Below are 14805 nucleotides of genomic sequence, written 5' to 3' on the forward strand. Positions count from 1 at the left end.
AAATCATTACTATCCAAAATTTGAGACGGCCTTCCCAATGGGAACATGAGGCACTAGGAAGATGACTTCAACCGATAGATCCCAACAGATGTTGAGTGCTGATTCAGTTACACATCAAACAAAGAATCGAAGCATATCAAAAACGATTCCAGCTTTAAGTTTTATGCTAGAGGACACATTTGCCATGGTAGTAGCTACATATTCCAATGGCTTTTCCTATCAAAGAAAATCCACATTGTTAATTTCCTTGAGAGCCCGTTTGAAGGCCACAAAATGGTCGGCATTGCCTCCTCCTCATCTGTACTACCCAATGTTCATGCTTTGCGCAACAATTATACAGTGTCTCGGACTCTCGGTGACAATGAAGCTGTGTCTGGCACCATTAGAAAAAGGATCAAAATGCTAATGGTAACTGGCCGGTCACCGCTCCTAATTAAGTTGGTAACATATGTTATCAATCTACTGGTGGGAATATCTTAAACGGAAATTCGAAATTGGGAATTCGTTTATTAGACTGTGTTAACTACATCTTCTCTAGCAAGTTGTTCTGTCGCTTCATTCAAACTGAAGAAAAGGGGAAAAAAGACAGATGCTCACTAGATCCGTTTCAGATGGTTATAGAATGTATGGTTCACTAAACATTTAGAGCAATGACACATGACGAAATCTCTGTGATTTGGCTTCCTGATAAGTGGCTTGGTTATAATGTCATCCGGAATGATATCAAAACTATAGAAAAACAATTACGACTCTTCGACCAAAGGGAAAATGCAAAATCATTTTGAGCAGGGTCCACATAGAGCCATATTATATATTATTGTGCATATTAAAGATGATATGTATCGTCCTACCAGTATCACATATTGCCACATAGGTGATGCAACATATATAGGATTGGTGGATTTTTTAAATTTGTAGTGTACAAACACACTACATTGTGAATGATAATAGCATACAACACATATCCATGTACAAGAGCCAATGCCATCTGTTTCGTGCATGGAATAGGAGGTCATGTGGAAAATATGAATCGATCACTACTGCTGTTGCAAGTGACATTTTCTACCATTTGATCCATAAGTCTCAATGAGAAAGGATGTACTAGGAATCAGAGCTCTAGAGAAGTTAATAATATCTGGCCTAAGTGCTAATCTATTTCTTTAAAAAAAATGTAAAATCGAAGAGAAGTTTAATTATGGGTATTGCACATTTTGCTCGTAGTAGCATGAAATTCAGCCTAAATCCTGAATATTTGGAAGGGACAAGGGAGCCTTGTTTGATTTATTGCCAATACAAGCCTTACCAAATACGTAGTAATTCGTAATGGCAAGCTTTGGCGTTACCAACATTTTGGCATAGAATGGTTACTTGGTTTGTGCACAAATTAATTAAATTTTATTGTTTTTGTAGCAAACCAAATGCTTCCCAGAAGAAATTTCAGCACAATGAGCTACACTGTTAGCTTGCATAGCAAAAACCTTAGTGCCTGTACGTGCTGTGGTACGCTAATGTTTGACATACAATTAATTAAATCATACAACCTATATCAATCTTGTTTTTTTATTTAAATTTGTATTTTATGTTTTGGATGGAGCCTGATAAAACAAATTATTTAGAGTTTTGTTTGAGACATACTGCAATTTTAGTTCGAACATGTTAAGACGTGTTGAAATTTCCTGTTGCTTTTGGATAAACTTGTTGAAAATATATATGACCCAAAATCGTGAACTAGAAAAAAAAAAACCCTTCGCATCATGTTAGAGAAATAAATGTTTTCATATCTAAGTTGGGATTTTTTATTGTACACAAATGTGACCCATTGGTTTGGTTCTATCTGGCGGGTATTACATAAAACCATCCAATGTTACTGAACTAATTACATTTATTATTTTCTTTGGAGTTCATACTTTTTGAGAGCTGACAAGTACAAGACATACTGCCTATTAGAGAATTCAGTTTGAGAGAGAGTTTTCTAGAGGAGTTAAATTGGCATTTACAATTCAGACAGTTCCCTGTGGTTGTAGGAGGAGATTTTAACTTGTATAGATTTGCTAGTGAGAAATCAAACAATAACTTAGATTTTAGGTCCATGGAGAAGTTTAATTCTTTCATTGCTAACTTAGAATTAAGAGAGCTGTCTAGAAGTGGTCCCACATTTACATGGACTAACAAACAAGAGATTCCTGTTCAAGTGGTCTTAGATAGCGTACTGGTCAGCACAGATTGGGATGACAAGTTCCCTACCTCTCTTCTTTCCTCTATCTTGAGAGTTGGTTCTGATCACAACCCACTCCTTTTAGATACTAATGAGCTAGATGTCAAGAGGTGTAGTTATTTCAAATTTGAGTCAGCATGGCTGATCCAAGAAAGCTTTGTGGAGATGGTGAGATTGAAGATGACCCCCAGAGACGACTCTTACATTCTAGAATACTGGAACAAAAAACTGGTTGCTCTGAGGAGATTTTTAAAAGGCTGGTGGATAAATGTACAAAGAGATGCTAGGATTAAGAAGGTAGTGCTGAAAGATCAGTTAGAAGAATGGGACTTGCAGGCTGAACAAAGAGACTTGTCCTGTGAAAAATGAAATGAGAGATATGCAAAAGAGACTGAACTTGAACATATATATGAGTTGGAGGAGCTCTTATGGAATAAAAGAGGTGAAGGCCAATGGCTACTGGAGGGAGATAGAAACACGGAATTTTTCCACAGAGTTGCTAATGGTAGAAGAAGGAAATGCACTATTGTTTCATTAGAAGAGGATGGACGCTTGATAACTAATAAAGATGAACTCTCTGATCACATTGTGGGTTACTATAAAGAGCTGTTTAGAGCTGATACTCCATCTAACATACACTTATCTCAAGGGGTTTGGGAGGAGAGTTTTTCACTTACTAATGATGATAAGCTAAATCTCATCAGACCTTTTACTAGAGTAGAGCTAGACAAAGTGATCAGAGAAGCCAAGACTAACATTGCACCTGGCCCTGATGGGTTCAATGTACACTTTTATAGAACCTTTTGGGCTGAAGTGAGAGAGGACTTATTTGAGATGCTCATTCTCCTCTACAATGGGAAACTTGATCTAAAGAGATTGAACTTTGGTGTGATATCTTTGATTCCCAAGAAAAGTGACCCTTCTGACATTAGACACTTCAGACCTATATGTGTGCTGAATGACTGTTTTAAATTCATTAGTAAAGTAGTTACCAATAGATTCACAGAGGTGGCCAACTCCGTGATCTCACCCACACAGACAGCTTTCATTCCAGGAAGGTTTATTTTGGAGGGATGTGTGATTGTTCATGAGGTGCTGCATGAGTTAAAACTTCGAAGGGATAAAGGGATCATTTGGAAACTAGATTTTGAGAAAGCGTATGATAGAGTGTCCTGGAATTTCCTCTTTGAAGTCATCGAGAGGAAGGGTTTCCCAGATAGATGGCTGAAATGGGTGGAAGCTTGTGTCACTGGGGTTAAAGTGTGTGTCAACATAAATGGGGAGAGAAGTAATTTTTTTAGAACGTATAGGGGTTTGAGACAGGGGGGTCCCCTCTCCCCATTGCTGTTTAATATGGTTAGTGATGCTCTGGCAGTTATGCTTGACAAAGCTAAAGGTAATGGTGTTTTGACTGGTTTAGTCCCTGAAATCTTTCCTGGGGGTATCACTCACCTACAATATGCTGATGATACTGTGGTGTTTATTCCTTTTGATGAAAATCAAATCCTAGCAACTAAATTTATCTTATAATGTTTTGAGGATATGGCTAGTATGAAAATCAATTACCATAAAAGCAAGGGGTTCACTGTGGGGTTGGAAAAAGAGGAAACATATGGAGTTGCTCAGATGTTGAACTGCCCTGTAGGTGCTTTTCCCATGAAATACCTAGGCTTTCCAATTAGCCCAGAAAAAATTCTTAACCATGATTTTGATTTTCTGGGACAGAAATTGGAAGAGAGATTGGGAACTTGGGAAACAAATACACTTTCATGCTGGCAGAGCTGTCCAAATTAATGCTTGCTTATCATCCATCCCCTCCTATGCAATGGGCTTCTACCAATTACCGGAAGGTATTCATAAGAGGTTTGACTCTATTAGAGGGAGGTATTACTGGGCTGGAAACAAAAAAAGAGGGAAATGCCATATGGTGAAGTGGGATGACATAGCTTTTCCTAAGCATTTTGATGGGCTAGGATTCACTGAAACCAGGAAGATGAATGCTGCCTTAATTGCTAAATGGATCATGAAACTGGAATCTGAGGAACATAGCCCATGTATAGAGTTGCTGGGGAGGAAGTATTTACAGAATAGTCGGGTGTTTCAAGTTAACCTAGGGGACTGCTCTCAATTTTGGAAGGGGGTTCTCAATTCCAGAAAATGGTTCATGTTGGGGGCTGAGTGGAAGCTAGGTAGAGGTGATCATATTTATTTTTGGCATGATTTGTGGGTTGGGTCATGTCCTCTGAAAGTGAGGTTTTATAGGATCTTTGAGATCAGTAACCAACAAGACATTCTGGTTAGAGAGGTGTTAAAGGAAGGACATAACTACTTATCCTTTAGAAGGTCTTTTGGTCCAGATGAAGTAGAGGAGTGGAATGAGTTGAAAACTGTTATTTTAAATACTAAGTTGGAAGATAGGCAAGATCTGCTCTGTTGGGGTCTCAATTTGGAGATGGAGAAAATTTGGAAAGCGCCATGTCCAATGAAAATCAAACATTTCTTATGGCTGGCTCATAGAGATCGTATTCAATCTGCTGAACAATTGCAAAAGAAAGGATGGGGGGATGTTAATTGTGGCCTGTGTGGAGATTTTGAGTCTACTAATCACATCCTTTTTGTATGCCCTATGGCTCGCTTTGTGTGGTGTTGGTGTAGAGATGTTCTGAACTGGCCTTACCCTCCTAAAAATCTTGATGAGTTTTTTCTCTTATGCAACCACAGCTATGCATTTATTAATGATAGATTACATATTATGTTGTTGGCTGCCATTTGCTGGTGTTTGTGGCTGACAAGAAACAACATGGTTTTCAGGAAAACTCTGCTTTATTCGCCATTAACTTTGCCGTTTCAAATTATTTCTTTGTTGTTGCAGTGGAGGAAACTCTGTTGTGCTGAGGAAGAAGGGAAACTGGAACAATTTGCTGAGAAGATGAAGGAGCTGACCTCTAATCTGAAACCGAGAAGAACTGGAGTAGGGTGAATTAGTTTTTCTGTTGCTTTCCCTTTTGAGTTGTGCTACCCTCCTTTCCAGGCCGGGGTGTGGCCATCTGAACTTGTACTACATTGTAAGCTGGTTTCCCCAGCGCTACCACTTTGGCTTTCAGTAAAAAGCAGGGTCCCTAAGGACCTTTTGTCTAAAAAAACGATTCTACAGTTATCATCCTGTACACATCTCAGTAAAATATGTATTGACATATATAGGAGTAGCTATACACGCCTACACCTGTTAGCAGCTTATAATTTTCCTTTCTATAGATAGGTATAGATAGGTAGATAGATAGAAAGATATGTATAAAATTAACTAAGGCTCAGATTCATGAAAGAAAAACAACAGAAATGGAATGCAACGAGATGTTATATAGGAAAGGGAAGCATAAGGAATTCAAATCTTTGAATAATTTGTGCATTCTTAGCTTTTTGCGTTGCTGCAATTATCAATGCCTATTTTGTGGCACAATGGCCAAACGAAGGTGGTTCCTTCGATGGCCCAACCAGCACTGATTGACCTAATTCGGCGAGCTCTTCTGCTATGAATTGCAAGCTAATTTCCTTGAGCCAGATTCATACAAACTATAGATGTGATGGGAATGACCATCGATCTCCAACCCTCCATATGACTAGGAATTGAGATATTATAAGGAAGTCCAAAGATCAGACCAGGAGAGGAGTTTTCTACAGTTTGATCTTCATTGATCGGTACTTGCCAGATATCTGCACTTTGTATATAAACTTTAGTGCATCTTTGCTTGGTTTGGATAAATATCTAGTGTAGTGAATTACGATATAGCACCACACTGTCTCCTGACAAATTGTGGGCATACGTACCCTGAATCCATAGCTATTGTTCACAAAATTGTAGCTGTAAAATTAAAGGTGTTTTTGATTATTATTCTGTGATAAACAATTGGCATTAGTGATTATTGGTTTTGATATTTGGAATTTATTTGCAAAGTGGTTTTGGAGATGATTGGAATTTAACAGGTGATCTACAGGTACTGCTGTTTATTTGGTCCGGTCAGACCGGGCATGTGCTGCCGATCAGACCGGCGTGTATCTCGCAGTCAGACCGGCCAGCCTGCGGTCTGACCGGCCAACTCTGTGTCGGTTTCGGTTTCGGGTTGTTTGTTTGGATATCCGTGATTGTTTCATGATTATGGCTTCTAGATGGATACTATGCGTATGTAATACTGTTGTTTGCTACTAATGAGTGAAGATGGGGATAGCTTGGTCTCGAAATATGGTTTTTTTGTTTGATTCATGTGCAGGTGACTCGATGCCTCGGGAGAGTATTTGCGGTGATGGATCGGGAGTCGACTTGGCGGTAAAGCGATGTTCGAGATGGTCAGATATCATGAGGGATACTTAGGCTAGAGTTCAATGCATGTGGTTGGTGAAGATTCCATATGGCATGCGAAGGAGGTATAGTGTGTGTATGGGATGCGGAGTCAAATTTGGAAGGAGTCCAAATTTGGTATGATTGATTATGTAAAGTTTGTTTCTTGTACGAGAAGGTTTCCTATGAGGATTAGGACTTCTAGTATGAGTTTGGTTCGTGGCTTTAGGCTGCCTACATCATGTATAAATAGAGAGAGAGCGTGAGACTTCCCGGTACCACTTTTGAGAGCAATTGAGTTGATAGTTTAGTTTGGGTTTCGAGTTTAGTCGAAATTTTTGTAAGGAGTGCTGTTGGTGCACTTTGTAAACACAGAGAGAGGCAATAAAGTTGTCATCTACTTTAAGAGTTTTTCGATTTGTGTTTTCTCAGGAACGGCAGTCTAACCGGCAACTCAACGGCGGTCAGACCGGCGGCAGACTTGCGGTCAGACCGGCGGCGGCGACATGAGCTGGCAAGAAATCTCGGCGGTTCGACCGATCGATCTACATCGGTTAGACCGACATTCTTCAGGCAGTCAGTCCGGCGCTTTTACTTCGGCCAGACCGCGATTCATCGAATTTGGGGGTAACTTTTAATTCCGCTAAAAGTTTTGGTTTTTTGGTATACCAACCATTCACCCTCCTCTGGTTGGCTTAGTTATTGTGTTTCGATCCTACAGTAGCAAATAGCCTCACTGATATGCACCTACATTTTCTGACTTTAAGTTAAAGATAAATAGCAAGGATGGGTACGTATGTCCATATCGAGCCTGTCAACATCAAAGAAAATAAAATGCTCATGCCAAATGATAGCAGTGGAGAAGAAATATCTTAGTGAAAACAATAATTATCCATACGGTCTTACCCAAAAGGAAAAGGAGGCCCTGGGAACTCGAGTTTACCCAAGGGATCATGTCAGCCAAGTGTCGATTCATTTCGCACACAAAGTTGAAACACAAGAAATACATTTTCTAGGATGGACTTTTAGGGTGGAGATGTACTGGTCTTTTAGTTGTACCAGACATATATACGCCTGCTCCCTCGTGCTCCATATTTATGTTGTTGAAGCATTTTTGGGCTAGATGAAAATTTCTATTGTCGGGGAGATCAGTGAACATTTTACATGAGTTTACCCCTACGGTAGTTAATGGGGCCATGGTTTACATTGTGAGAGAAACATGTTGAGTTCAAAGGTAATTAGTATGGGAGGAGCACTGAATAGACACTCTAATTAATCATTCATTAGTAAATAAGACCGTCCCCATGACAACAGGAAGTATGGAATCAGTGGGCACTACTGGAGAACAAATATTTGCCCGGATGGCAAAAATCACATTAGTTCCGGTTTGATTAAGAACCGGTACTAAAGTGTATATTTAGCCCCGGTTAAAAAGTGCAACGAGACTTTATATGTTCTTAAGTCCCCGGAGTAATTATTGGCTTCCATGAAGCAAGGAAACTGGCAGCGCTACCCTGCAAATTACACAGTTCCATCATTCACGTTCGATGATCTGACTATCATGTGAAGAATTTCTGAAGAATGATGTATTCCTTGCTTCAAAAGTATATTAGCATCTCTTCTGAACTAGTGTTCTCCCAAATTCCATAGTTCTTCAGACTGAGATAATAATAATAATATTTTATCAAGCCCAAATTAGAGAACTTTTATAGTCCTTGAAAAAGTACCTCCAGGTATCTAAATTTTACTAATTTTTTTGGTATCTCGAGGTACTTAGTATCTGGAGGTATCAAAATTTACACTAGAAAGTGTGCTACCTTCCGGTATTTTTTCAAGGATGGTAAATTTACCCCCCAAATTGACATCTTTAAAAAGCACAAGCATCTATTGTTTATGCCAGAGTGGAGTAGAGTATGGAATTCCAGTGAATTGTCAGTACCTTTTTATTTGGAACACTGTGGATAGTAAATAAGCAAAAATCATTTTCATTAGGTATATCCCAGTGTTAACTATCAATATTTTGAATGTATAATAGAAGACATTCTATTCACACTGAATTTGCTAACTATATCATATTCAATTTCATCTTGCACACATGGTAGGTGGTTGAATTAATTATGTTGCATGTCATGACAAACTGCATATGCTTTCGATTATTTACAAATAAATAGGAGGCATCACCATGTCGATATATATTGAGCATACAATAAATAAATATTGAAGCAAGAGAAAACTCTCAAGCAAAATGCTAGCAACAATGGAGCAGGATTTGTGTCACGCCCCGAACTAGTCCCGAGCGGAACTAGCCCGTGACGCTCCAAATTAACCTGTTAATCGATACCAGTCCCAGGAAACAGTGCTGGTATCACAGGAAGACAGAATATCACAGCAACAGAGGTCTCTTTATTATGGAGTAGGAGTACAGTCATGTTGGGCTGCGGACAGATCCCAAGCTCACAACTGCATTACAAAAGGGAAACGGAAGCCAAGACTTGGACCAGACATCACAGGCGCGACTTGGGAACTAGGCCGAAACCCTAAAACTCATCGTAGCCGGCTTGCTCCTGGAAGAACTCCTCGTCAGCGGGATCTGCTTCATCTTCTTCAGCAACTGGGGGGGATTATTTATATAGAGCAAGGATGAGTACGGGAGTACTCAGCAAGCCATGGGAAATAAGTGTTTAATGCAGGCTTCAAGGAAAGGCTGTTGTTTTTGCAATTGATTTTATTTAAACTCTTTTCTGAAACAACTAAGTGAGTGCTTCTCAAACGACACAGATGAGACAGTGCGTCTCGTCCGGTCGGAGTATGTGCAAGGTATCAGTCTTTTGAATTGATCAAGGTTGGCACCCGACCAACGGCTTTTAAATGGCCACCCGGGCCTGGCTGATCCCATCAGCCGCAGGTTTTCCAAACATCGAATCCAAACCACATCAGCAAATTTCACAAGCAGTAGTCAAACAAAACTACGCTAGGAATCACCTCACATCCGCCCATGACCGTGGGCACGGCTGTTCGAACAGTTTAATAACCTCTGCAGAGGGGGTACACCTTACCCACACGACATTACTAACCCGGATCATCCAGCCCGTGCAGAACGGCCACGACTAGAGACCTTAAGGCTTTCATGACAAGGCATTTCGAAAGCCGATACAGGTTCACCATATGCCAACGAGAGGGGTCCCAGACCAACATCAGATTAGGTCCCAGACCATACTGTGCCAGGAAACCCGGGGGTCCTCCCCGACACCACCCCGTTGAATCCACATGTCTCTTGGCATCATGGCTCCCCCGATTAGCTAGTTACTCAGCCAGGGGTGTCCCATTCCACCCATGTGGTCGTACTTGTCTTATGTTTGGATGAAATTCCAAGGAAACGGTCCTTAAGTGCAAGAGCGGGAAACCGTACACCCGGTACGTTCCCCGGTCTGCGATTTTGGAAATTCATTTAGGTTCGCAAGCACCGACCCAGGTGTCGGGTTTTCCAAGTCTTTTGTAAAACCCAAGTTTTACCCAAGATGTTTCTCAGATTTTAAGTTTGAAGGCGTCTGTCGATACTCGTGCAGAGTGCACGATTACCGAGGCGCAACTAGGTGGTTACAAGGGAACATGGTATAACAATTACAATGGAAGGGTCAAGTGCAACAAGTTAGGTAGGTCCGCCAATCTGCCTTGCAGACGGGACTTGCAGATTAAGTGCAATCCTATCAATGCATAATATTTTTCAAGCAACATAATTAAGTTCAAATATAGGCTCAAGATGTTCAAAGGTGGCTTGCCTTGCTCGAGATCTTGAGCTTGATCCTCGAAATCCTCGCACTGCGGGTCTTCGAGCTCCGAAACTACACGCGAAACGGGATAACTCAGCAAACGGCGAAAATAAAGCCCTATTATTGACCTCTAAGCGTGCCATTAGATAGATCTCGAGATTGGAGGAATTTTGGAAGTTGAACGGAGACAAACGGACTTACGGTTGGGAAGATATTGAATTTCTTAGATTATTGGATTTTTGGTCTAAAGGAAAAGGATTTATTTAAATCCTTTTTGAAAAAGAAAAGAAAAGAAAAGAAGGAGGGAGGGAAATTAGACTTTCCTCGGGCGGCTAGGGCGCAGCCCGAGAGAAAGGGGCGGCTCGGCCGAGCTTAATGGGCCGGCCGGCCCAAGAAGGCGGCCCAAAGCGCGCGGGCGGGGAGGAAAGAGAGAGAGCCGGTGGGCCGTGTCCATCCCGCGTGGTCCCCGGTAGGACCCGCTTGTCGGCGACTCGGCTCACCGTGAGCGAGGTGCACGCGGGCCGTGCTAGGGTTTAGGGAAGGAGGCGCGGCGCATGCGCGCGGTTCACGGAGGACGTGGTGTGGCGGGCCCACGCGCAACCTCTCGGCTCACCGCGGACCATGCGCAGGGGGGGGACGGAGGGAGCGGCTGGCCGGGTCAGCCGATCCGGTCGTGCCGAGGTGGCTCCGCCGTGGCGCCTACGTGGCTGCCACGCGGGCCGGCTGGAGGACGACGAAGGTGCCGACCGTGAATGGATGGCGGGCGGCGGCGGTTTCTCCGGGACGCCGTGCAACGACGAGGGGCGACGGGGTGTACACCGGGATGACGAGGGAGAACGAGAGGGAGCAAGCCAACGGCTTGGATTCGCCGGAGGGAGTTCGTCGGCGGCGGATTGCGGCGGCGGCAACCGGCGGAGAGAAAAGGGGGAAACGGCGACGAGGTCACGAGGGGCCGATTCCTGGCGATGAGAGCATCTACGCGGCTACGGGAACCCATCCCTTGCGCCGGATTAGGAGGAAACGCATCGAGGGAGGCCGGCAACGAGAGACGCTTCCGAGCTCGGGCGGCGACGGCGGCGAGCACACGGCGAGCGACGGCAGCAGTCGGGGCAGCGCCAGCTAGCTACTGGGGTACTACTCGAGCGGCTACTCAAAGCTAAGGGGAAGAGATGGAGCGAGGAGGGAGAACGAAGGGATGCACTACCGTGCGGGACGGGGCGCAGTGACGAGGGGCCGACGGCGCGGGAGTGTTCTCTCCGGCCTCGGGCCGGGGAAGAGGAAGAAGACGAGCTCCTGGAGTCCCCTTCCGCGTCCACGGACGCGCCGGCTCCTCCGGCACGCGAGGCAACGAAAGGCGGCGGCGAACAGAGCACGGGAGGCGGCGACTATGGAGTGGAGGCGGTGGGACAAACGAGAGGAGAAGGGAGGGAGGGAGAGATGGGCTTTATAGGGCGGCAATGTCGGTTTGGAAACCGAACTTGGGCGGTCAAGTCGCGAGCAGGCGCTCGGCGCTCGCGGCCAAAACGGCGACAGAGGCGGATGACGCCGGCGGGGAAGTGAAAAGGAAAAAGGAAGGGAGAAAAGGGGCTTGCCCCCTTGCCACTTTGGGAAAAGGAGGAGGGAGAGAGGGCGATAAGGAGGAGCCCTGCCTCCTTTCCTTGGAAGCGCGCACGGGGAGAGGCGGGGCCGAGTCGACGACGACGGCGATGACGGCCGGGCGGTGTGGAGCGGAGCGGCGACACGGACGGCAGGCGCGGACAGGCGCGGCAGAGGCTGACGGCGGCGGCGACCAGGCGGTCGGCCACCACGGTACGCGCGCGCGGGAAGCAACGGGCGGCGCGGCGATTTGGGCGGCGCGGCTCGGGCAGCGAGAGCGGAGAGGGAGGGCTCGGCTCGGCGCGGCTCACGCGCACGCGTGCGCGGCGCGCGGGCAGAGCGGGGACAGAGAGAAAGAGAGATGGGGAGCAAGGGAGAGATGGGCCGAGAGGAGTTCGGCCCATTGAACCCGAGGGAGGCAAAATAGACTTTTGCGGAGGGATTTGATTTGGGAAGGATTTGGATTCGGGATTGAACTTGACGATAGATCGGGGATTTAAGATCTGAGATGGCACGGACACTAGACAACAAGCAAAGAAACAGATTTCGCAATTAGGGTTTTTAAGAGATAGTTTTTCCGCTAGGCGCCACGACGGAACGGGCGCTACAATTTGTGAGTGGATATGATAATAAGTTTCCAAAATTCGGGGAGGTCTTGCCCAATTGGAAAAGGAGGCACCAGCTGCTGAGTGCCGATCCCTTTGCACGGCAGACACATAACAAAAGCACATGCGGAAACGTCGCAAATTGAACTTATATGCTGGAGGATACATTTGCCATGGTAGTTGTCACACACACCTAACAGCTTATCCAACCCAGGAGAATTGCCCATGTTGCATTGACAGCCTTTGCGGGGTCATCACAGATGGCACCGCTTCCTCTTGCTGTTGTGCTGTCAACGAACCATTGGGAATCTTAAATTCAAATTTGAAACATGAAATTTATCTTTGTAAAAAAATGTGCTAGTTACATCATCTCTTATTCTTCAGTTTGGTTATGTGAACATTCCATAAGGAAAAAAAAGGCAGATACAATTTAATTTAGTCCATTGTTACATTTGTGATGGACTATCCGTACTAGCAGCTCCCAAGATCAGTTGTAGATGGGAGGTTTTGTCTTTAGTGATTTGGCATTTTCGTCGTGATGAGTGTCTTGGTATTCACAGAGCATGCCCATGAGGCAATGATCTCAATGAAACCTCATGACTATCGACTCATCATTGTCAAATCAGCTTCTGCGTCTCAGCTCCCAGAGATGAGGCTAACACTATAATGGAGTTGCTGCCTGTTCAATGACTAGGGATAGAGCCATGATCAATCATTTCGTTCATGGCAAATATTGAAAGAGCAGTCCTCGTACTGCTTGACAGCCCATGTTAATTTGATTCTTCGTAACCTTGCAACGTGCTCACATTATACATTAAGCTTAATGTCCCATGTTCGTGTTTTGTTCTTCGTTTTGAGATCGCTCAATGTCCAGTGTTTGATCCTCTCCAACGCGCTCGCCATCCTTCTTAAATCATTTGCACTAAGCTTAGGGTGAGTTTGAGGAGGAGGAGATTAAGAAGATTGGGAAGATACACAAACCGAGGTAAGTCATTAGCACATGATTAATTGAGTATTAATTATTTTCAATTTAAAAAATAGATTAATATGAATTTTTAAAGCAACTTTCCCATAAAAATTTTTTGCAAAAAATACACTATTTAGTAGTTTAGGAAACGTGCGCGCGGAAATCGAAACAAACTCACTCACTTTCTTTAGCTGCCGAACGCAGCCTTAGTCTCCCCTGTATTTCTCTTTGTTTGGAGACTGCCCTATAGTGCACATGGCAAGAGCTACTGCTCAGTATAGCCCCACGTCAGATTTATGTGTCCTATGTAACTGCAATTGGTATTTAATTGTTATGAGTGAAGACCAAATCAATATGCAAATAAATGGAAATTACTGCAAATCTGCACCAATAGTTCCATACCAACTTACAATTAACCTATATGTTCTCTTACAAATTAGAAAAGAAACGCCACATTTTACCGCCTCCATGTAAGGGATAAGGGAAACAAGCAATGAACACTGAACCGGTCAAGTCATGCGTGCGACTCCACTCCATCCATTTCCTTGGTCGAAAAAACAGTGTGTAGTGAAGGCAAGCACAGAGCCAACTTGCCACACAACGACAGCTGTTCATTGATCTTCCTAGCTGAGCTGTTGACAAGGATCACAAAGTATATAAGAATGCTCACTCATCATATATTTAGCATCTAGGGAGATTTTGTTTCTGATATACCCAACATCATTGGCCTATTTACCCTCCACAAATATTTTCCTTTACCAGGTGGATGTTACGTTCCTGAAAACACTGAAGGCTCGAATGGTCCGTACTCAGTAGCATATATGTGATAGTTTCACTTCACTGAAGGCAAGACTAGTTTTTCTCATTGGTTTGCTCGATATGCCAAATTCAAGTGGTGTTGGGATGCCGGTGGCACCAGACAAGGGTGTGCATATGATTCCCCAGCTGCGTGTGGCAACACAAGGCTCGGAACCATGAGAGAGTGGGCATGTCAATGCAACAGTGTAGTCCATCTCTAATACCACTGTGCATGGGCCAAAACTTGTCATGCTGGATGGTGATTAATTTCCAGCATATAGTTTGTTCTTGGACGTCCATGGAGCTAACCAAGTCACACGTGCATATAGCTCATAGAGCTAGATAAGTTGGATCAGGTTGAAGTTGATCTGCTTAAGTACGTATAGCCTCGTGAGCAAAATTCACTAACGAAATACTCCATCCATTTTAGGTTATAAGATGTTTTAACTTTAGTCAAAATTAAACTGCTTTAAGTTTGACTAAGTTTATAGACAAATATAGTAATACTTACATTACCAAAT

The sequence above is a fragment of the Oryza sativa genome, chromosome 7, assembly GCF_034140825.1.
Source record: "Oryza sativa Japonica Group chromosome 7, ASM3414082v1".
Lineage (NCBI taxonomy): Eukaryota > Viridiplantae > Streptophyta > Magnoliopsida > Poales > Poaceae > Oryza > Oryza sativa.